The sequence below is a fragment of the Calonectris borealis genome, chromosome 21, assembly GCF_964195595.1.
Source record: "Calonectris borealis chromosome 21, bCalBor7.hap1.2, whole genome shotgun sequence".
NCBI classification, from domain to species: Eukaryota; Metazoa; Chordata; class Aves; order Procellariiformes; family Procellariidae; genus Calonectris; species Calonectris borealis.
In genome coordinates, this window is record NC_134332.1 from 5,102,890 (window position 1) to 5,128,616 (window position 25,727).

Here is a 25,727-nt window from a genome sequence, read left to right on the forward strand (position 1 = left end):
ATATAAGTTGTATACTTCAAGGGAGTGAGATCTGTTTGTCTCCATGAGGTTTATGCAGCATGAACCTCACACTTTAGTTCTTCTGTTAGGTGTATAGTGTAGCTAGGAAGCATTTCCCTTCTGCACCTTCTGCTTTATACAGAACTCAGCCTTTCTCTGCACTGCTGGAGCCAGCAATACCTAGAGACAGGCTGTACAGAGGATACACCTGTAATCCTGGCCTCATTCACATCCTGAGATGCCCATTTTATCTAGCTTACAACCAGAGTTGATGGCAGGATGGATTTTTTTTACTCTAAATCAGATTATTAGGAAGGGAGTACTGCGGGTGTTTTACTTTCTTCAGTGACATGGGACAAAGCCAAGCCTTGGGGCTACATAGAGGTTTTAACTGACAAATTCCCTGAAGCATTAGGGCCCTTGACCTTACTCCCTTGTGCTCTCTCCTATGCCATGGTCTGGTTATGACTATTGGTCTTTAACCATGTGATTTATGTTTCGCAGCTTTGGGAGATATTTTGTGGTTTATACAGAGTCAAAGACCTATCGGTCCTTGCCAGTCCTGTGCCTTGCCAGACTGTGGAAAGAGCAGACTTGTAAGAGTTAAGCTGAGCCTTAACGGTTGGATTCGATGATCTTGAAGGTTCTTTCCAACCTAAATGATTCTATGATACAACATTAGTTGTGAGCAATGGAGGAGATCTGGATTTTGACTTGCCATCCCCAGAGACCAGGGAACTGTACCTTTTATTCCTGTTCCACTCTAGCAATGAAATGCATTTGCTCACAGACCCCCTGACTTTTCAGTGATATTTTGCTAGAAAATGGCTAGAGTTAAATACAGAGATTTGAAAAGTTACTCCTGGGCAGAAGGCCACATTATCAGTGTAATCATTCGATTTACTCTTACTGCGCAGAGAGTCTTACTGCAGGTTTCCGACCAACCCAGGACCACTGTCTAGCATCAATCTTGACCTCAGAAGAGGTGAACACCTTTATCAGTTAGATGGGCAGATTGAGCAAGAAATGAAAGAAAGACTCAGGGGAGAGATGTCTCTCAGCCTATGCTTAGTTTACAGTGACTTAAAAACCTTCCAAACAGAAATGCCAAATGAGTTTTAAAACCTTTCAAACAGAGAAGAGCTAAATGAGTTTTTCAGATCCCCTGGACACTCGAAGCATGTGCAAACACAATGTGACTTGCAACGTTTCATAGCCTGAATTCCAGCAACACCATGTAATAAAATGCAGTTTATATGTTTTTCACACCAGGGACAGGGTGACAGACAAGTGACATGGGCAGATAAGTTTAATAAGACTAATATCAAGCACTTGGCATGTTCTTGGCTATCAGATCTTGATTTGTCTACACGTGACATTTGGAGTCTAGCCAAGGAAAAATATCTATGGTGAGCTAAACTAAGCTTGGCTACCTTTAACGTTGGACTAGATTACCACACAGAGAAGAGTGGAAGCTGTAGGTACCAGCCTGTTTTAGTTTACTGAATAGATAACCCCCTATTTTATACATTTGGTTCATATTTGAAAGATTCTGTCAAGTTTTATTACTTGGTTCTATCTCTGTTTTCATAGTCAATTAGCTAAACAGGTTGTCTTTTAATCAATTTTTGTATTTTTTTTTTTTTCCACTGAAAGAAAAAATGTTTCCTGGTTAATATGACATGATCCAGGATTTTAGAAAGGAACAGAGGAATAATCTTAGCATCTGTGTTCACGTTGCCTTGACAGGGACAGGCCTCAATTAAGCATCTTATTAAAAGTGTCTCCTCCTGCATTATATCAAGTCTCAGTGCTTTTGCTGAAAGTTAAAAATGTGCACGCATGCTAACTGCAGACTTGTAGTCCAAAGGTGACGGAGCTGTCAATAAAGTAAGAAATACATGCTAGATTAGCTGCAAAGAAGATGGATCATGGAAACTAAAAAAAGGCTGTGGCAGCTTGGCTAGTATCTAGGAACACTTTAGATCCAAGTATATTGGGACGTTTACTGGGGAAGCTATCTAGTACAAAATATTCTCAAAATCAGAGCCAACAATTTCTAAATCCATTTGATGCTTTTTCCATGTTTAATTTGCCATTAACTGCCTCACTTGATTGATGATGCCCTTTTAGTTCTCTTGTGGGTATCTCTGACATCCCAGGTTCTTCCCACTGCTACAGTTAGAATAGTTTAAGTTACCTTTGAGAATCAATCAGCCTATTTGGACACATGGAAAATCCAAGAATTAAAAAAGTAAACAATAAAAAAAAGATCTTGAGTTTTCCAGCATAATTTTGTCTCCTCAAAAATATTTGAAAACATTTGCAAAAGATTTCTATAAACAGAGAGCTTGTTTTTCTAGACCAAATCCCTGTACCTGCTACAGTCTGTTCACTGATTGCCCTTGAACCAGACCCTCAGCCATTATGAACCAGCTTGCACTAAGTCAAGTAAAGCAACACCGCTTTACACCAGGCAAAGACCTGGTCCGCCACGTCCGTCCTGTACAAACTTCGTGATTGTTCAAATTGTTTATACATCATAAATGCCTGCCTTCTCCGTCAGAAGTATGCAATACCTGAAGTGTTTACAGTTTCTTACCGTGCATAAACTTCTCTCTGTCTTTGGAGCTGTAAATGTTTGATACTTTCCAGCAATTCATCTCTGTAATCAACTCAGAAGAGAACATTTCTGGATAATGTTGTCATATTTCCTAAAGCAAAACAAGTAATTCAGAGCAGCAGATAAATTAACTCACTTTGGAAGTTTAAGTATGTCTTGATTTCAACACAGCAATGCATACCAGTGTGAGCCCAGGGATTAAGTGACTACATCCAGCATCCATTGCTGGGAATAACCGAGCGATTTCTTTGGGATTTCTTTAACTTTCCTTCCTCAGAACCACTTACTGAAAATTTTGTAATGAAGTAGATCTTTCTCTGGTTCTGTGAGTTTGAAACAGAGACCTTAGAGAACAGAAACAAACTTCAACCAGAAGTCAGCAGATGGAAGATGTAGTTTCACATGTGCCGAGTCACTGAGAGGAGTCCAGGAAAAGCAGGTGTATCTCTTTTCATGAGCATTCAAGTAAATTATAACCATGGTGCGGAAGAAGAAGAGTGCTCCACATGGCTGCAACTGATGCCTGCAGAATGTCATGAGCTGAAGTTTTGACCTCCCTGTATCACTAAGACAAACATTTATTTAGGCGTACAGAAATTAAGTTCCAGAATATCACTGGAAATCAGGGGTGTTGGTTAAGTCTAATGGGATATTTCTACCCCATTTAAAGTTCTATGAATTCCTGGCTGTATAAGGTAATTGCTTCAAATTGTGTGTACTGCTAAAGGTTTCAAAGAGCATATTCCATCTTCCACCCCAGAGATAAGCGAATTGCAGTGGGAAGATCCTCTCTTTTCACCTCTCGGGTAGAGGAGGATGAAAAAAGCAGGATAGACACTAGCACCATTGGGACTGCTGGGTAAGGAGACAGGAACAACTTCTTTATCCACAAAATGTATGTAGCAGTGGCAGTCGTTTGGCACGTTTCAGTCCTGCTTCAACACTGTGTTTTAGCCATCTGGGAGAACTAAGGCAAAGTGAGTTCAAGCTGCGAGTACTCTTTTCTGCAAGTCATCTGTTGGTGAATGGTGCCAATACCAGCGGTGGGCTTTAGGGAGAGGTTTTGGCATATACGTACAAAGAACTAGCTCAGAAAGGACAGTCCCACATTACTGAAAACATCTGGACTGCTAACTGCTATCTGCTCCTCACAGCTGGCTCCAGCAGCTGGTCACCAAAACAGACCCTTCAAATCCTTCCTGATCCACCTCAGAGCAGAGCCAGCTGTGAGCAGTGGCTCAAGTGGTCCAAAGCACAGCAGGAGCATCCATGGGCCATTGCAAAACTTCAGCTGTAGGGGCGGCATCCTGTGGATGTATCGTTAGATGCAAATGAGGAGTGTTAAGAGACTTAAAAAAAAAGACAGACCTGTAGCTCTACTGCAGAAACAACATTCTCAGGCATTTCCAACAGTTTTGCAAGCGATTTGTGATCGTTCTAACAAGAAGTAAGCAGGGTGAGATATCAAGAATGGTGAGTGGCCCAGACTCTATGCTGAATGGTGAAGACGCTTGCATGCTTTCATTTATGATCCAGAAACAAAAATGAAGGTCACTGCTGATCAAAATTTTCAGGCAACAAAGTTTGTGAAAGTGCCATAGGACTGCAGTGCAAGGTATATCACATGGGAAGTTAGCCATATTCAAGAGAAATGTTTTGATATGGACACCTCATCCAAGGCCAAGCTTGGCATAGTAGAACATCAGTCTGCCAGACAATGGTGACAGGCAAAGGCTGCAGAGACCATGAAGAAGCCTCTAGATCATCATGTGACCTTTGAAGACCTTCAGAAGACTTTTTGAATCAGGAATATGAAAATACTCTCATCTATACAGACATATCTGTACAGACATATCTTCATTCTGTGGTTAACATAGGTGAGCAGCACCAAGGTTAATTAAGCTTTGGTAAAAAGAGTTACCCTGATAAGCAGCTTATGCATTCTCATTCACGTGTTGCCGGGATAACCAGAGGCATTTCCTGGAGGTCTCCACACTGCAGCCAGCTGATGCTCCTGGATTCCTTCCCTACAGACCTTAATGCTGCTGTGCAGATACAACTAAATACCATAGTTAGGCTATAGTCTCACTGAACAACGTCCAGTCACAGCATTGCATCAAGCGACATTTGGAAGATACGCCTTTTAGATCACATGGCTTTGCAGTGCCCTACTCTCATTTCATTTCTCTCTTATGGTTGCAACTGCTTCTGTCAGTGTGTTGAATCACCAAGTGACATCTCTAAAATTATTTTATAATTTGCCTAGAACATTACATAAGAGGAAAGTAAGCATCACGGCAGTCTGAACCACAGTTTAAGTTATTCCTTTTCCCTGGAAATTATAGGTCAGATTCTGTCTCCCAGACTGGTGTAAAATCGTGCACTTCATGGCAGTTACTATCTTGCTCTTCACAAAAACACAATGTGGTCCTCCACACAGCAGAGACTTGCAATGTGCATGAAAGCGTAAGCAGAGCCAGCAAGAGAGAGAGGGCAGTGCAGTAAAGCAGCATCTTGGGATGGGACTGACCAGTCCATGCTCAGTAGCACAGTCTGCACCACAGAGTTCTCTTAGTCCTGCCCTGCAGCATACGATGGTCTCATCCTGTGGTCTCTATTCATTAAGCGCTCTTAAGAGCTGAAAAAGCTATTTTGCACAAAAACCTTTTAAAACTCATCTCCTTTTGCCTCCTTCCCTGCAAACCCCATGAAACTGCCTGTCCCCTCATCTTTATGAAAGCAAGCTGCTGCAAAAATAGAAACTCTGCGTCATAAACCCAGCTGATGTCAATTAATATAGATCCACTGACTTTTATGGAACTATACTAACTTACAACAGCTGAGGGTGCAAAGCTATTGACATTTAGCAAATTACATCAATTTTTAACAGAGTATCTGGCCTTCAACCTAAGGGTAGTCCAAAGAGATTGCAAAAGCTCTATTTAGAACACAAGTATAGGTGGTACTATAATGCAATTATTCCCACCAAACAGGGGTCTTCTGCATGAGGAACAGGGGCCAAGAGCTCCTTGGCTGTGAGAGACTGCATGGAAAATTTTATTTTCCTACTCCATTGCGGGTGGTAGAAGCACACTTGTTAGATCTGAAGTAACCTGAGGTTTGAAAAATGCTGAAATTTGCACTTTTATGCATCTGCTATGAGATCACCAGAGACTGTTGATTCACAGATAATGAAGCTATCTCATATCTGCTTCTGTAAGAGAGTCTCCCTGGGAAAATCCAGAAAGGAGAGGGAGAGGAAAAGGCATCCCTGCAGCCTGTGGTTTGGGAGCTTCCCCTGACACAGCAGCAATGTCACCTGATAGTCCATGTGTTTCATGTTATCAGTTTTCACTGCTACATAATAGTGGTATAAAAAGCAGAGCAAGCAAAAAAAAAAAAATCACACCCCATTTGTACACCACTTGTATCTATTTTAACTCAACATGCAGCTTTTCAGTAGCAGGACACAGGGCAGGGTCTCCTGCCTCGTGGCATTTTCCTTTTGTCATGTAAGAAATGAGAGCTCTGTTCTGGGAAGAGCCAAGGACATCCCCTGGCTTGGGAGACAACACCCATAAAAAGCATCCATTAGAAATCCTTCAACACTGGGCAGCATGACTACACATTGTGATCTGCAGGAGGAAAACAGGGTCATGTCTTAACTTGCATTGGTCAGCAAAAAACATAATTCTAACATAATTTTTAAATCACCTGCACCAAGTGGTTAAAAGGAAAATTCAGTTAACAGAGAAATGTTCTTTGAATTTCCTAAAATGTGAGAAAATGTTTCTAATCAAAGTATTTTATTTGGGTTTCAATATGGTTTTGTTCAAACCTAAACTAATCACTATACTCTTTGCTTTCTGAACTAAAACAAAAAACCAAACACACTCTAGTCACCTTTAATATCGGTTTTGAGGGTAAACAGCACTGATTAATGATTCACAAACCATGAGCAAAACCGAACAAGTCTCTCCTTTTATTGGGAAAATAACAAAAAGTGGCTGGAGGGGATGTGCTTAAGCTCTTCTGGTATGACTTTTGAGCCCTCCATTTCTCCACAATCACCCCCTGCCCAACATCCATCCAAGCATTTACTATATTGTGGTGTCTAAAAACATAGACATGAATAGTCAGATTCTTACTATTTAAAAGGAGATCATGATTTCCCTGTTGTGGTCACAAAGATAAGCATCTCTAAGAAAACATTTACAGCTCTAGCTTCAGACTTGGGTCTGAATTGAATGAACTGGGAGTGCAGAGAAGTCCTGGCCAAAGTCAACCAAGACAAGAGGGAGGGAAGGAATGTAAGAGAGTCTGGAAAAGTTTAGTTGGATGGAGCTTAGAGTCCAGAAAATGCTGGAGATGCAAAGACTGGAATCGTTTATACATCAGAGAGATGACAGTTAAAGCTTCAGTTTTACCCTTTAAAGCCTTTTTGCCCATTTCATGACAAACATTAGCACTAAACAAGTCTAAATGAACCATCTTATTTTGAAGCTGCCCTAAGAGTATGTCTCACACCAGTTCCCAGACTTTGAGTTGCTCTATTTCTGAGAACTGCCCACCATACTTTGGGCCACAGCAGCACCGAGAAAGAGGAGGGACACTGCCTCGTCAGCGAACCCTCACTTCTGAGACATTGCCAGCACCTACACACAGCATTTCTTGGAAGCAGAGAATACCGCAGCACAACTGCATGTACCCAAGACTGTCATTAAAGAAATCCACCAGCACCCTGCTGGCAGCTAAGAACACAAACCAAAAATCACAGGCTTTAATTTGAATGAAACATGAAAACCAACCGATTTCTGCAGAGGTGGAAGCTAAAGATAGATCTGACCAAACTGACAAAATCAGCAGTGTGCTGGGTTAGACAGCCTGGCAGTGTGCAGAAGTGTGTAATGAAGGGGAAACCTCCTTCCAAAGAGAGACATAATGGGAAATGGGACAAGAGAACGGTTGTATAGGAGCTCTCAATGACTTCAGATCTGCCGCCCTCAGAAATCCCATACTCCATAGCCTCTAAGAAAAACTTCCTGTAAAATGCTTTGCACTTTGGTGCTGGAGGATCTCATAACACCACTGGTTCCAGACGGACTGGCTTCAGAGAGCCACAGTCCTTGTGAAAGGGAGTTTCAGCAGCAACTTCTTCCCAAGGAAGAAGCGGAAGAGGGCAGTGGAAAAAGTTGCCTATAGAAGGACTGAAATAGACTAAAATAGTAACAGCCTTACTGTAAAAAAGAATGGAAAGGAAAATCTGCAAGTCAATGAGAGAATTCACACGTATAAATAGAAAAAGGCAGATGTTAATGAGTCATTGCTTGCTCAGAGAAATAAGCCATTTGCCTTTTCTTTGAGTCACTGGCACATCCTGCAGCAGCAGCAGCGACCTCTTGACATGAACCATTTTTAACAATTCATTACTCATACAGTCTTCCAGCTGTTTAAAAGCCCCATGAAGGATTGAAAAACATGACATCATCTCTTGTCCATGCTGTTCCCTACCTGAAACGCACACTGGCTGCTGGTGGGGGGGTAGCCCTTGTGTATGAGCAGGAAGAAACAGAGCCTGTAAGAGGGCAGGTGTCGGGCTCACAAGCAGACAAGGATTCCCCTGCTTGCAGTCCTTGGTGGGTGCTCTGGGACTGTAGCTCTTTATGCTCAACACAGACCCTACAGCATTCATCAATCATTAGGAAAAAAATTGCCTAGGCTAGAAAAACCTCAAAAAAAGTGTGACGTTATTGTCAGCTCCACTGTAAAATACCAGCTCCTCACTTTAAGTCTACTGCAATAGATCTCAATAAAGCTATGAAAAATGTGTTTCTCGGAGGTATGCAAACAGGCATCCAGAGGTGCTCTGGGGTCCAGATGTGAAGCTAAAGGGATGACATAACAAAGGAGGAGAGAAGCACTTGGAGATAACATGAAACTTCACAAAGTGCTTACCAACTTCCAGGCGCGGTGGTCTGGCATAACAGTTTGGTGCTAAGCCCTTAATCTATAAACTGAAGTTTTGTAGAGTGTTTTTTGGGGCATATTTTTTTGCAGGACTATTTCAGGCTGCAGGATAAGTTATGTATAGCATGTGGAGCATAGAACACACTGTATAAAGTGCTGAATAAACAGGCATTTAAAGAATGCAGCTGGGAGAAGTAACTTATTGAAATCGTATGTTAATTTTAGATTGCATATTTACAGGCCAGCCTCCATTATCTCCACTCCCTTATTTTTCGGTCTGGTTATCACAGGCTATCTTAAGGTTCCTCCGTCTGCCAGATTGCTGTGTGAGTGCTCCCTCAATGGTTTGCTGTAAAGGACAGTCAGTCCTAGAGCATCTTTGGACTACAACTATGCATTTAACCTCAAACCAATGTAATTTTTCTTTCAGTGTTTTTTTCCTACCCTGCAATCATGCTTAGCTTCTTTCCCAGGACCATGATGCAGAGATGTCAGAGAGAGGAGCAATTTCCAATTCACAAGGGCAGGCAGTGGCACCTACTAGCTCTCATACTGCCATCATCCCAGACTGTAGGAAAGAGGCACTAAAAATTAAGTCAGAACCAGGATCAAATCCTGCATGCAGATCCCCAATTTAGGACCATCTCCATCCCAGAAGTCACTGCAATGCTTGTGAGAAATGAGCAGTGGATGTCATAGGGAATTAGGATAGTAGAGAGAATTGTTCAGTTATTGATTTCATATTGATTTCATGAATAGATAGCTATAAGAGAGAGACAAAACATGCTTTGTTGCTAGCACATGAGTTGGACATGTGCTTTGGAAAGGAGAGGGCTTCAATCTCAAGGCTTGCTGAAATGAAGCATTTCTGGCATGAATTGATCAAGGTTGCTTTGTATAGTGAAGCAGTAACGGCTCCTTTCAATCATACAGTAGGGTCTGCTTATGGAGAAGAAAAATTGGGAGAAAGAAAAGGTGACTTTAAAAAGTGAAATGGGAAGGCTAGTAGAATAAAAGTTATGAATTGTTTCTTACACACTTTCAATCTGTCTAGCCATCCAAAACCAGATATGACTTTCAAACACATTACCCAAATGACTCCTAAAATGAAGGGGTGATGATAATATATTCTTTTTTTCCACAACCTGAAACCCAGTTATAGATTTAAGAATACTGCTGTCTGCCTAGCGGGGAGGATGGAGGTTGCTTGTGCAGCATCTTGGGCAAAGATGTTGTTTGGACACTTACCACGGAATGCAATGTTATGATTGCTATTTCAGAAAAGAGTGTATCTAAGGTTAGGTAGAAATTTATGGGGAAGATCTGGATCCTCTGTGAAAGACTCTAGAAGAAGAAAACATGAGACAGAAGTTGGGCAAAAGAGGTTCTTTCCATCTCAGAACTGCACCCAAACTAGTTCTGGCACTTGCACTACATGAACAATTTATAACCCAGAGAAAAGGGTCTTCTCCCAACAGACTCTTTCAGGCACAGTGAATTGTTTTTGAATGTTAGCACTTAGTTACTCCCTCCTACAAACTGACAAACATCAGCCCAGACTTGTAATTGCTTTCAAACTTTAGCCAACTGCCATGGGGAAGAGGTTGGAAGACCATAAATATTGGCTGACAAAATAGTGGAATGGATTCAAGCTCCTACGCAAAGGAATGTGTTGGGTAATATCTCCCTGTGACTTGGTTCTGACTAGAAATGAGTTTTATTCTAATTATTCCAGCTATTCGCATCTTTGGTACCGAAGAAAACAGAATAGGTTAGACATCTTGCAAATAATCCAAAGGCAAACATCTCCCACGATCTCTGGGCAATCAGACAGCCTAGTCAGCTTGCTCAGAATTTATAGACTCAGCCTTTGTAGACTCTACAGCTGACTAAACGTGACCACTCACTGTATTCAACAGAAACTCAGTTAAGACCAAGCCTCACTGTGGTAGATAGCATATAACAGATGTGACAGTCAAATACCTGCATTTAAACATCTAACAATCTAAACATGAAAAAACAAAAACAAAACAAACAAACAAAAAGAAGAAACAAAAAAGAAAAGGTGGAGGAAGGAATGAAAGAAAAATGAAGCTGAGATAGAAACAATTTCCCTAAAGGTACAAAGGATAGGAGCTTTAGTTAGATCTTCACCCTAAGTCTACCCTACCTCCATTCTCATGAAGTACAATTTTGCATGGAAATATGGAGATGAAACTATGTGACCCATACAACAAAGCCTTGTATAAGTCATCGGTATTATCAGCCATACTAAGCTGAAAACAAAGTATTCTACCAGACCACATCATCTTCTAAATTGAATCAGCATCTAGAAGTTACAGATTTCACCACAGGTCAGACCTCTTGTGAAGTTGGATATTTTGAACATTGAAATATAAGCATAAGCGTAAGCAAACTAGAATGGTTTTGCATGTAAATGTGGTTGGAATACCTGGTTATAAGTGCAGCAGTATAAGTGCAAACATCATGACTGTGATTTGGAAATTAGTATGTGCTTGTTAAACCACTCTCTGGAGACAAAATTCTCTGTTACAGTATTATCTCCAACAAATACATATTGTTTGTGGAAGGAATAGATTGCAGGAGGAACAAGTAGTAAGACACAATTTTCGCTTCTAGGTAACTGCACAGACTATGTATTTGCAAACAATTTATTTGCTGAACAGGAATAGGCCAAAGGTCTGTTTTGTGCTCAAACACCTTAGTAACAGTCTCAGAAAAGAGTATTATTTTTTATTAATTGCTGCAGAAGAGATTACCTCTAGGTCAGCATGGAACTGAGGCTCCTGGGTTGGACAATCTTTTATTAATACCTAGTGATCTACCCCTTCTGCAAACAGGCAGAGGTTTTGGGTTCCAGGACTAGTCCGGCACCTTTGAGGTTACCTGAGTGCAAAGCCAACAAAATACTTCAGCAGATTTGCTGCTGTTGCCTTGCCTTTGAACAAGGGAGTGTCTGAGGCTGCTAAATGGTGAACCACAGATGCGGGTGAAAGCAATGATTGTCATCTCTACTCTGCCCACAATTTAATTGCTATTTTAGTTAAAGCAGATCTGTAGCAAATGTGAGTTTGATTTAAGGTTATCAATGAGATAATCGACCACAATAACTTGTAAGTTATTAAACAGATTAATTGCTTCATTGTTAGAATAATGCATGACATTTTTAGTCTGATCTTGCCTCATTGTGATTTCTATTGACTGGCAGTTGTAAACCCAACAATAAAGAGGTTCCCTGAAGACCTCTTCAGTCTCTGCTCTCCCACCCTTGTGTGTTTTCCTTTCAATCAGTTTGCATGGCCACCACTATCTCTTAAAATAATTGTGACTGATCATTGCTTTCCCAGACAGGAGTCAAAACTCCAGGAGAGTCAGACACTAAAGAAAGAGGTGGGTTAGTCCTTGGTTTAGAGCCCCAGGAATAAAAAAATCCAAAGAACAGACAGCAAAGTAACATGAGAGTATTATTGTACAGGTAAGCAGTGTGGCTTGCATTAGATACATGGAACCAGACATTTCAAGACACAGAACCATAGTCAGTATTTTTACCTTTCTGCCTGTCTTTTTTTGTTTTGTTTTGATATCCAAAGCCTGCAAACTGAATACTGAGATGACTCATAATGAACCTTGCTAGTTAAGAATAAGACACAAAACTCAAAGAAGCTTATTCATATGCCACTTGAAAGTGGACACTTAAACGAGTATGAGTTCAAACTTCTGAGAATATTCTTAAAGTGGATGACCAACACAACCCCTTCAGTACATAACAGTCCTTCCTCAGGAAGCATCAGACTTACTTTGTTCTACTGACATTTTTGCAGAAGAAGGAATATTTGGGATACATTGGTAATACTTGAAGCAAAAGCTGCAGATCTGACTTCTTGCAACAGCTGTGACTGAACACGGTGATTAGGAATAGTCTTTTAAGCCATCTTAAAAAAAAACCAGCCTTCTCAGCTCATCTGAGTGGGGTTTCTTTGTGCTACATTTAGCTGAAAAGATTAAACCATGAGAAAATAGACAACACGCCAGGGTGGTTATGAGAAATTTTATAGGGACCTTTCTTATCCATAATGCTTTGCATATGAAGGGAATTGCTTCTTCTCCCTTTACCAATCCTCTGGCTGACTGCCCGTGTATCTAGCCATCCTTTCTAGAGCAAAATCTTCTTAAAACTACTACAGACAGAATGAGCAAAACACCTCCTCTGAGAAAATTTCTGGACTTCAACTACTGGGTGTCATTGTACCTTTTCTCAGTGCCGCTTGAAGGCTTCACCGTCCTCAGTGAAACATTTCCATCCCTCCTTAAGGTATTTGGTAGTAGGAACCAGCTGTACACATAGCCAAGAAGATAGAGAACTGCAAAAACTGATATACACTGGCCTTTGCTTTTCTGTCTCTCTGTGAAGATGACTAAAGACCTAGTAAATGCCTCCAGAGCCCTGCATCGCTTTGCATTGATGAACCCTGCCCAAAAAAAGGAAGCTTTCTCATTGCTCCTAGCGAGGAAAGACTGCAGATGGGGGTCTCTTGAAGCTTTTTCAAGGAGCATGGGGGAAAAGGCACACAGTTTGCAGAACAGTAGCCACAAGACAAAGATGCCAGGGATGTCTCTGGAGTCCAGGGCAAACACGGAGTAGGACAGCAGGAGCCATAACAGGCCTTCTTGTGTATCAATATCAGAGGTTACCACTCCATATCCCCTTTGGGTTTCCATCCCTCAGGAAGCAGAGAGATTAGGAAGAAGTAATATATTTCTAACAAAGACATGCTGGAAGAAAACCAATATCAAGGAGGCAGAAACAAGTTTCAGACATCTTTCCTCCCTTCCTCTCAGCAACTCCTACCAAAAAGATGTATCTCTCTGATTCCTATGCTTAACCAGATTAATCCTTCAAAGCTGCTGACTTTATTCTAGCTCTGCCATGACCACACACTATCCCTCCCTACTCCAAGTTACTTCATTTGGGTTAAAAAAAAAAGCAGACATGTCCTGCAGTGAATAAGTGCTGTATAACAATGGAAACTTTAAGACTCCTACTTCATTTCTAGGAAGACTCACATGCTACATGAGGAAGGATTTGCTGGAAAAGAAAAGATGATCTCATAGCTCTGGCAATTGGATACAAACTTAAACTGGATATCAGCTTCTACCACCAAGTACCCCACCATGCTAAGCTAAATCATTTCAGCCAGGTGGCCACTTATTGTGTGTTCCTTGTTTGACCTGGGCCCCAGGAGCCTGATGTGCCAAAGCGCTAAGTACTCACAGCTACAGCTGAACTCAGTGGGAGCTGGGAGCAAATGAACTGCTCTGTACTGCTAAGTGCTCTGAAAAAAAATAGCCATTGGTGATCTCTCAATGAGCACCCAAAAGTTAGAGGTTACTTACACCCTGTGTCCCTATTTCCCCATCAGTCCCATCGTATCCAAGCATAATGGAAACAAATATAAGGGGATTTTGTAAATGCTAAAATGCTGTAGTAATGGGCACAATAGGAAAAAAAACAACAGAAAAAGTCAGAATGGACTTGAATATTATCAAGTAAATAAAGTATGTGACTGATCTAAACAATAAGAAGAGTAGTTGCTCTTCCTTATCATGAGAAATACTGAGTCAAAAAAGTAATCATATTCTTTGAAACTGTACTATAATGTACATATATAAAGAGATCAAATTCAGGTTACTTAGGAACTATGATTCCGACTCTTCCCAACTTCAGAAAGTTTGGCCTTGCAACTTTAAATACACTTACATAAAAATAACTCAAGAATACATGTGGTGGCAGAGGACTTTGCCATTGAAGTTAATGGCTATAGTATAGCTAAATCTCTTAGACAACTTTTAAAGCTTCTAGCTTTAACATTTTACAAAAACAAGGACAGGCATCTCAACTGTCTTTTGTAGCTTTTAAAAGAAGTTTTTCTTAAAGAAAAAAAAAAAGAAAAAATTATTTCTTCAGGCATAGTTGAAAGAAGAGAAAGATGCTGATCAGGGGATTGTATTTTAAGCCAGGAGGCTGTGGTTTGATTCACTACTCTATCACAGATTTCATGTACAGCCTTCTGAAAGCCACAATATCAAATGCACAAAAGGGATTCAAATGACAAAGCTTGAGTTGCACTCGGTCTCTGCAGCAGAGCTCTGTAACCCCCAGAACCCCTCTCCTCTCCCTCTCCACAGCTTAGCTCATTGATCAGCAGTATCACGAGTACTCCTCTCCTCAGGTTTCAGAGTGGTAACCATCTTTGGAAAGCCTCACCATCCAGGACAAGCCAAGGCAAGGAACCCTGTCATGGATGTTTTTGAAGCACAGAATATGTGATTGTTTCTAGTCAATGGTCAGAGAACTCCAAGATGTAAAACAGCTCAGTGCCATGCCTGGAGAGTGTCAAGCCCTGCAAGAGACTGTAACCTCAGTGGTTAGGACACATAAGAGCTTAATACACAGTCACATTTGGAAAGGGTATTTTTCTGTCCTCCGTTTCTGGTGAATCTGGAACCTTGTCACACAGTCTATAAAGAGCTGTATCAAATTTGAGGACCCTTAAGCTTTTCAGTGTCTGAAATATGGTTCTGTAGCAAAACTGAGAGCCAATACAATCCACATACCCACACAATGCATGTTCTCCTGGCATGCCTTCATCATACATTTATATACAATTTTCTTTTTAGTAAACTTTGTTTGACTAATCACTTGACTTAAATTCTAGCCTTTCACAGATTCATGCTCCTCATCTGAAATAACCATCAGCAAGAGATAAGGCAACGGCATGAAGACAAGCATATTAATTCTAATTATTTCAGATAACACTCTGATTTAAAATAGATGATAATACTCAGCCAGCTCTAGTAAGCTTTCCAAAAGCAGAATTCTAAAACACTTCCTTACCAAAATCAGCCCCTCTGACCTCGGATCACTGCATCCCCAGACAACTTTCATGATGTCAGTGCAAGCAAGTCTTCTTAAGTGGACTCCAGGGAATGATTCCTAGATTGGTACTTTCCATTGGAAATGCTCTGTGTTTTCTCTAAAGATCTAGGGAAAACACGTCTTTGCTTTCTCGCTCACTCAGAGTTAAGAAAGCTCATTAAAATTAAATGAAGTCACATTACTTGCCAATTGTTTTTTTAATTTGTTGCTTTGTATGCAAAAATAAAATAAAGTATAAAACCCCAACGCAAACATACTCATTTTCTATGCTGGCAGAGTTATTTTCTCATGCTTGTGACAGCTGAGTGACCTACTTTTATTTGCTCATGTCTCAGTGCCTCTGTGGTAGGAGGCACAACTGGGATGTTAGCACTGTTTAGGAAGGGGTGGTTGACTGACTAAATTAACCTGGGTTATCTGTGAACAGCTATGATTCAGAAGCCAACAAATATTTCAGTTAAAGGCAACTGATAGATGGCGGTGCAAAGCCTTGGTTCAGAAGATGGATCTGGGAAGGTAAGTAAAAGTGCCACTTTAACCAGGGTCTGCATCATCTTCCTGATTATCTGTTACTGATAATTTAAAAAAGTGACCTTCAGAAAGAGCTGCAACTTCACTACAGTAGGAATCGGATCTTCACAGTGGTTGCCAATGTGAAGTCTTCTACTCAATGGTTCCAGAGACTACCCATTTTTAGTTTGAAAGAGTGAAGAATACAGCATTTCAGACATATCCGATGCTGTTTTGGAAGTGCTTTAAGAAAGGCCAGCCAGCTTAGCTGCCATATTTCTCCCCTCAGACATGTTTGCGGAATCCCTGCAGGCCTTATGCATGTCTTAAATTACTCCAGATCCTGAACTTTGAATAGAACAATCATAAGGATAGCCACATGTATGAAAAACCTATCTTTCCACCCTTCAGAGAGATACAGCACAAGGTAAATATTAACTAATAATGAGCAAATGGAGATGTAGAAAGACAACATGATTAATAGTATGGTAGATGGTGCTAACAAAGAAACTTAGGAAGTAAAAAAATGGGCAAGTCTGTCAAGTGGACTCTGTCTTTAGTGGTCACATCCTGATCTTTCTCATACACTCTCCTATTTGTATGCAATTTTCTCTCAGCCTTTTGAAGAACGAAGAGATCATTTTCTTTGTTGGCAACATAATTTCACCGACTTCCGTGGGTTTATGCAAGCAGTGAATTTGGATCACTCTGTGGAAAACACACTGAGTAAATATTATAAAAAAGGTTGGCAGGAAGGAATCCCCTCTGAAAGGCACTGGAAACATGGTGCATCTAGGAAGAGGATTTTAAACTTGGCAAAATAACCTACAGTAAACACTTACTTGTGCCAGACTTTATGCAACTGATTCAGTAAGACAAACAAAAGTTCCTCGGATTTGTTTTCCTCATATCTTTAGTTTCACCTTGAGAAGACCAGTATGTCTAACAAGAACATGCAACAAGCTGCATCCCCCTCCCCTTGTTTCAAGAAAAATTTCAGGGCTGGTGAAATACTCACAGTCTGCAGCTGAAGGTTTCTGTAGAAAGCAGACTCTCTCTGTCCCTACTGCCGTATGCAGTTACCATTAATATCACTGAGAGTGCTACTGCTGACAAAAATTAACATTTGGCTCTTAGTGGTTATCTATCCCTCAGCCTTTTCTGCAGCCTGGGCTATTCCTGGTTTATCTAAATTATCCAGACCAGAAAATGTCATCCTTGCGAGAGTGAAATCAAGGGGTCTGCTGATCAGGACCCATGATACACTGGAATATTTCCAACTGAGTCCTTCTTAATCCTATTTTAGGTTTTCCTTCAAAGACGTCTTTCATATGTCTATATGTCCTCAAAATGTATATGAATTTGTAATGAAGTCTTCTTCCATACTGGCTTTGTGAACTGATATACAGGTCAGCTACAGCTGTGCATTAAGCAACTGGCATTGGCTTTGGATGATATCAAAGCGCTTCCTCGTATCAGCCATTTGGTATGTAATCTGCAAAATGCCAAAAGATCAAGGTCCCCTTAGTCCTCTTGAAATGAATAATCAAAGTGTTACACTTGGATAGTAGTTTATCACTGCCTGTTAACAATTACTCCTTCTGGCATCACAACTTTTTCAAAGTTTTAAATATAACAAAGAACCTCAAAGAATGTATGGTTCGGCTTGTCGTAGCTAAACCCCTATATAGGTGAACATCAGAAGAATGCGGTACAGCACAAAGGTAATCCTAAAATCCTTTAAGTCTTGTATCTGCAAGTCCCCATATAATATTCTGGGAGGGGGAAACAGACTCTTGATTTGCTCAGTCACTGCATGCCTGGCAAGCAATTGCTAAAAGCACCTAGAAAATCTGACATGCTTAGATTTCCAGCTGACTGTAAAATTGCAGTAGATACCTTTTCAGTGACCTTCATAACCACCAAAGCTAGAAAGACAGAAGCTTCCTGGGTAGTTTATTGTATGATAAGAGAAAAAAGAGTAGGTACAGCTCCGATAGAAGTACTGAAGCTTTGAAATCCTTTTACATTTATTTTGGGATAAGAGGTGAAAACTTCAGCCATTTAGGTGAAATATGAATAGGCTGCCAAAATTTGTCTTATAACATAATCCATTGCTAAATAAAGAGGAGATTTTTTTTCTTTCTATCTGTATTTCCTTTCCCCATTTTTCTTGAGACCAGGGAGTCCTGCAGTAGCAAGATATTTAAGAGACCCTTCCATCTCTTTCAGAAGGTTTCAACTGCCAGTTTTTAATACATGACTGAAAAGACTTTTTATTAAGCTTTTATAATTTGTCCTAGCTACTCCTGTGTTTAAGGATTTTTAAAATGCTTCCCACTGCACCGTTCAAGCAATCTGCATAGCATTAGATAGCTCTTTAGTGAATTAGATAGGGCCACACACATTTGCAGTGGGGAGCTAATAGTTAACTTTGGTATTTCTCTGCTTGTGTTGGTCACTTATTAAGTTTTAATGCCTGCTTGACAAGTTTCAATTCTTGGTGCAGTGGGCAAGCATGAGTGCCATTTTTATATGCAGGGTGGCTTACAATTTTTCAATGGAGAAATAAAATACTTTAAAAAAGAATTTCAGCTGCTTTCATCTTGAAGAGAATTCATTTTTAAATGCAAGATGTTAAGAATTTCTGGCTAAAAATTTAATGAATATTTTGGCAGGTTACAGCTGAAAAAAACCTCTTTAGATATTTACATGCCTTGCTGATGCATCTTCCTCAAATGAAAACTTTTCCTCTAGAACATTCAGTTTTACATGAAAACACAACCCCATCTTCCTGCTCATTGATTGGCCCTCATCACTAATGTCATCTTGTTATAGAGGAAGAGTTTCATAAAACACTGGTTTTGTCACATTGCTTAACGACGCTGGATTCACGTCATCTCCCACGGAAGTCTGTTTCCCAGCTGGCTCTTGGCAGTCGAGGACGTGTTTTCCACAACTGTCACATACATCATCCTAGACTTCATGATCTTTGAAAATTTTCTATTGCTAGTCCTCCCACACATTTTTCCCTTTTCCACTTTTTTTCCGTTTTGTAACCCAACTCTGACAAGGACATGCTTGTTTGCAGGAAAACAACAGCCTAGTGAACTACCTCCCTTTAGGCAAAAAATTCTTTACTCTATAAACTTGTTTCCTTGTGCTTTATTAATTTTTCCATATCATGATAATGATCTGCTAACCTGAGTGACAAAGGGGCCTCTCTTGTGCACAAACACACGCTTACAGTCTTCTACAACAAAGAGTTACCAGTGGAAGTGCTGTGTTTATATACACAGGCTCAGCTTCCAGAGAAACATGCTGACTTTATTTCTCTTCTGTCTGGAGTAAAGTGAGGCACGTTCCAGTTGAAGTCAAATAATCCCAGAAAATCCCTGAAACTTTAGACTTTCTGGAAGAGTTTTGGAACATCCCCAAAGGCAAATAGAGAGATTTTGCAGAGCATTCCAATACTCATATGAAAATGATTTTGGGGAAATACACACAATGCAAACCACTCTAGGGATAATGAGTCTTCCAGCAAAGAATTCCTTCAGCTTTGCATTTCTTAGAGAAAAGATTTCAAAAATAGGAAAGTATTATAATCTCATTTTAGGGTTATTTGTTCTGACTGATAGGAGTTTCACTGACAGGTGAAGTAAGTGCTATGTGGTCTGTTCACAAGTATATAATAGAGTATTGGCTTCCACATTTCTCTAAGTGTATATTCATGCCTCTTTCTTCTCCCTCCATGTGTCTCTGTTTAGCTAGCTAAATATCAACCATCTTGATTCTCCCCTCAAAAATAGCAGTATAAGTCAGGAATAATCCTAGTGAAATCACTAATTAAAGCCAGTTTAAGCAGAGAATCAGGCCTCAAAAAACAGTTGTGAGTTTTGAATTTGCCTTTCCTGTCACAAGGCAAATACAAAGGGTGATATACTGCTGGATCAGAGGGGTCTGAAAGCCTCTTTTCACTACAAGTAATTAATACGCAGAAAAATCAGACCCCACCTTTCTCACAAAAAAGAAGAATATCTTAATTTGGCCTTACTAGAATCTTCCTGTCCAACTAGAGAGCTCTGTACACACATTAAAACAGAAGTATTAACAAAATGAGGCATGTTCTTAGTGAATTTGTTGCAGGCAAACAAGATAGGAACATTAAAGTGAGCCGACAATTCTTTGGTGGCCTATTTGAAATGAGCTGTTGGTTTTGCTCCATTTTCTAAGTAGATACGTGTCCACATTAAGTACGTGCAAAATATTCACACAGAAATGGGCGTAGGTTCGAAATTTCAAGATTTTTCTTTTTATTTTGGTTGTGATTTTGAAAACCAGTCCAGTTTGGCAAAAACAATCAATTCTGTATAAAAATCTGTTTAGCAGAAATGGATTTCTTTCACAGAAAATCCTGTGACTCTCACACAGGCCAACTATGTATCACAAAGTGACCTTCAACACTGGGCTAACTGGTCTTTATTCCTAGTTTGCTAGGAAAGTAGAATTTTTAAACAGTATTTGGGAGATAACCAAGGCTAAATAATGACATGCTTCCTAGATTAGACCATGCATGGTCTTTCTGCCAAGTGCCTTATCTAAAATAATTATTCTTTTTTGGGGAAAGACAACACATCATGTTTTTTAGTTTCTAATCTATTGTTTGTCTCATTCCTTCCTGTACACTAAATAATGAAGACTTGATCTATTCTGTACTGAAAGGAGAAAACTTAGTGACTTTACTCTCACTTCTGTTCCCAAATTTCACTTTTAGTAGTCTGAACATCAGAGCTCTCACTCCTTAGGACAGTGCCTGAAACAGGAGGCTACTCCACAGTGGAAGGGCAAGGAATTTTTGCTTTGCTTCTGCTTGAAGATGTTCCACTTTGCAGACAACATTTACAGTTCTTCGATTACACAAATGAGCCGGTGAGGATGAGCTGTTGCCTTGCAGCTAGAGAAGAAAATCAGATCTTGATTGCACTGTCCAGTCTGAGGATACTTTCATTTAAGAACAAAACAAGACAAAAAAGAATAACAGCTCATGTTCACTGGAAAAGACCCTCTTTCAAGATATTGAAGGGGATGAGATGTAAAACACAGCCTGTCCCCAGGGTTTCCTGACTTATGGGAGGTGACAGCTCCCTGCTCAGAGCTTTTTTTCCCTTTCTCCGTTATAAAGTATCAAAGTCTTTCCATGCAGTGTATATACAGAATAGCAGCACTTAATTCTGCATTCCCCAATCCCTTCTGGAACTTGGGTCATGGTACCTACCAACAGAAATTACTTTAGAGGACACAGCTGGCAGAAACAACTAACAAGAAGCAGAGGTAAGCTGCCTTTAAAGTGTAACCAGAGTTCTTATGGTGTAACTACAAATCTGCTCTGGCTCCTGAAACTCATGAAACACTTCATCCTCACAGTGTTGAGACATGACACACATTAGCCAAAGCCTCATTTAATCAGCTTAGGAACCTGAATAAGGCTAACAGTAAAAACAGCTCCTGCCAATCTGCTCTCCAGAGTTTTAGCTTTCTAAGCAAACTAGAAGAGTTATTCCCAAATACCCCATAATCTCGCAAGAAGGATTTATCAAACACAGGCTTTTAAAGCTGTACTTCTCAGTGGTAAGTGCAATATAGTTAGTCCCCTCATTTCACTGGGCATTTCTTTAGGATATTCTAGGTTATTCAGAATTTACCTTCAATACATCTGCATCCTGTTCACATGCATTTTAGCAGCATGCAACTGGGAGGAATCACCTGGGTCATCAAGGCTGGTTCCCTGCTAACTGCAAGCAAACACGTAACGGATACTCTTTCATAAGTTCATGTCCAACAAGCTTGTGGACATGCTAGCATAGATATCCAAATGCTTTCATGGTCTCCTCTGTCAGGGCACAGTAGTGTCAGCTGCTTCCAAAGGGATGGGGAGCCAGGAGTGATCCCGGGGTCAGCAGAACAGGAGCTTCACCAGCCCCTGAGCAAGGTGAGCAAGGCAGGACAGGAGGTAGTGGCCAGGTTCAATTAAGAGTCCCAGATGAACGGGGTTCAAGGCCAAGCCAGGAGCAAGTACAAGTCAACAATTCAGGATTAGATTCAGTGATGGTGACGAGGGTCAGACAGAGTCCAGTGATCGCAGACAGGTTCATAGTGACGACACAGATTTGAGTCCAAGCCAGGAAGTCAATTCATGCATCAGGGTCCAGATCAATGAGGTCCATGGCTCAGCGTGGCTGAGCTAGAGACCAGCAATCCTGCAGCATAGCTTGAGCTAGGAGCAAAGTCCCAGGACTGAACTTAAATGACCTCCTGAGTCCATGGGCAGGGTGGAGGCCTCAGGTGAGGCTGGTCAGGGCCATTAAGGTTATTAGTGCCCTCAGGGCTCTCACACCCTCACAATTCACATGCCTATTTCTTCCTCTTTATTTCTCTGCTTTTTTCCATTTTCTTTGCTGTGGTAGTCCAAAGTGCTTGTGGAGGGGACATTGCTCTGGAGAGACCTTTTCAAACTGGTGGGTGGATCTTGTATTGAGAGCTGAAAGGGGCCAATGGTAGACACTAACTGATCTCTGCAGGGAATAGCCTCAGTGCTGGTGGCCTGCCACCATCACACTTTGCTCCCTGGACTTGAGAGCTCAAGTCAAAGCTAGTCAGTGGAGCACAGTTGCAGGCTTCTGGGCTGCCCACAGCCTTTGAGGCAACCCAGGCCCAGGCTTTTAGAAGTCTTAGGTCAAGAATAGGACAGGTCACAGAGTCTGCTGAGTATCAGCTGTAGCATTGATGAGTTACTCTGCTCATTAAGCAGGTTACAGTCTGCCTCATAAGCAACAGTTTCCCATGGTCAGTGATTCCAAGACAGCCTGCCTGCTTTTGCCACAGCATCACTGTAGCGCAGGGCAGTGGAAGAAAGTGAGGTTCAGTAATGTGAAAGGAGCACCACAGTGTAGCTTTTCTCAGCTTGTGTGAGAAATAACTTAAAATTCTTGTGGGGTTAGTATATTGATAACATGTTACTATGCAATTCATATACTAAATGCAAAACAACAAGCTTTCACGCTATGCCAGATCAGAAGTCAAGTATCTACATCTGTACAAGATCATGTTTCCTCAGCAGTGACAAGAGAAGGCCATGTGTATGTGCTGAAGAGCAAAGGTGACTGTAATGGGTTTTGTTTACAAAACAGTCCATGGAAGTAGCGTAACCAAGTCCTCATGAATCCTCATGGAATTTAGGGGCCTAATTCCCTTATGCTTTTTTGAGGATACCAAACATTAACAAATTGTGTGAGATGACAGCAGCAGCATTCTTAACCAGTGAGTATTCCCACTATGTTTTTCTATTCTCCCAGATAACTTTTGTCTAGGATGTTACCCGTGCTGTAATTCACTCATGGATTTCCCTCTGGAACAAAATACTTCATTAACATTTTGTATTCTTAAAAACTCCAAAATGAACATTTAGATATTTTAAAGCTGATTCCTAAAACAAACCAGAAGGACCACAAAGACAGGACATGTGTAACCAGGTCACAAAGCAGATGATCTGAAGATGCTGGCTCAGACTAGTGATCCTCCACCTTCTGGGATAACCTGATACTTTTTCTTACTGCTGTAGCACTCCATGAATATATTTCTTGTTGTCAAGGGAATGGTTTAATGGTTAATCAAGTACTAATAAACACGTATAAAAAAATCATAATCCCATCCTTAGTTTTTACTCTGGAGATCTAGCTAAACATAGCCCTCCAACCTATGTCACTATTAAAAGTAGAACTTCACAGGATAAGGAAAATGAAGATGTCACCATTGCAAACACAAAATGTAGTCCACTGTGTTATGACAAGTTTCTGAGAAATCACTTGCTCAGTTGCGTAAGAACTATAAGGTTACATTCTTGTCTGATGATGTGTTTTTTCTGGACAGTTTAGGAAGGTCTTGTGTACACCCAGCCTGCTCACTGCTGCCGCTCCTGTCCCATTCCCTTTGTGTCTGTATAACTCCTTCTGAAGCCACACACTGACATGGCTAAAAAACTCCTTGAACAAAAATAAGTTATTTTTAGGCGAGATCACTTCAGCAATCTTGTTCAGAACCGTGTGTGGACAGTTGCCTCAGTGTTACTGAAGGCAAGTAAACTGCAGCACACAATGTGAAATTTCTTCAATGAGCTTTGCTGCCAGAGAAGACATGTCTGATTATTTCTCTGTTTTTCAGAAAGGAATGGGAAATGGTGTCCTGTCTTTCTGCCCTGACCTCTCCTTACTGTTTGTTCAAAACATTAAATAAATTACAGGCTCTTCCTATTGAGAATCAGAATGAAAAGTACAAATGCTAATTAATGTTTTGAACTTGGAGTCTGCAAAAGCCCCAGCATGCTAGGTCAATCAACTTTTTAAAATATCAAGTGCTGTTCTAGATTAATTTAATGTGTTGGGTTTATATTTGAAAGCCTAGAAAAGAGGATTGGAAAAAACATAGTGAAGTACTAGACTTAAACTTTAAAAAGTTGGGGGCAGGGTGGTTTTCTGCTCTTTCAAAGCTGACTTTTGTCCACAAACTCCACGAAAATTTATTCTGCAGTACCTGATAATACATGATGGTTTATAAACACTTCTACCACAAGCCAGTTCTTTTGTTATGACTCAAGTTCCAGTCAGACTTTTAGGTGTCTTCAAAAGAGCACTTAGTTAACCCAGAGAAGTTTTTTTAGGGACACTAAGGCACATTCAGCACTTTTACAATTTCATCTTGGCTCCACATTAGCCTGACCTTGCGCACATAAAGACTCTACATATCAGATGACGGATGGTCCACAGGCCTTGTTAAACCTTATGCATCATTCACAACCCATTATTTCTGAAGTGCTGTTAGCAAGCAAACTCAAACAATCTTTTTCCCAAGCTGCCCTTTCACCCATGGCCTTGGCAAGCTTTGAGTGCAGAGCAATCCGAAAGCCTCTTCAGTTAAAATTACATGCTCCAAATGGATATTCAGCTGTTTATTTCAGTGTGAAGACTCCCTTCTCCTGGATCTTATTTTGGATCTTTTTCTGATAGAATTTGTGGTGCCCAGATGGTTTTTTAAGTTGAAACAGATTTCCTCCCCCTGCTCTGCCTCCCTTTAATTCTCCCCTCCTTTTGAACATACTGAGAGACTGAGATAGTTGCAAGTGATAGCTAAGACAAAGAGACAGCAGTCTCATAGATGGAAATGAGCATGAGCCAAGGCACCCAGTTTACTTCTTCTGGGAGACTGGCCTCTGCAGTCAGACACCAGGAGGATGCCAAATAATGAAGTCAGCAGTTGTACAGATGCCTTGGGTCTGGGGCCATGCTCAACATATCAAATATAACTAGAAGTTTTTTTGAAGGTTCCTCAGAAGTGGACCGAATGGTGCTTACTGTACTGTCTAGGTACAGTCATTGCTATGTCTTTCTGGCCAGACTGGCGTACTGCCTGTCACTTAGGAGACTGTTGCTATTGTTACAGCAAAATTTTTAGTTTCCGCAATGAACTTCACTGCTTTTTATGGTTATTTGGAATAAAGAATAGTTATTTCACCGCTGGATTCCAGCAGCAAAAGATGGTCCACCGACACCTAAACCACCACATTTTTCTTCCCAAAGCACTTTTGTCAGGGAGAGAATTATTAACCTACTTGGTGAA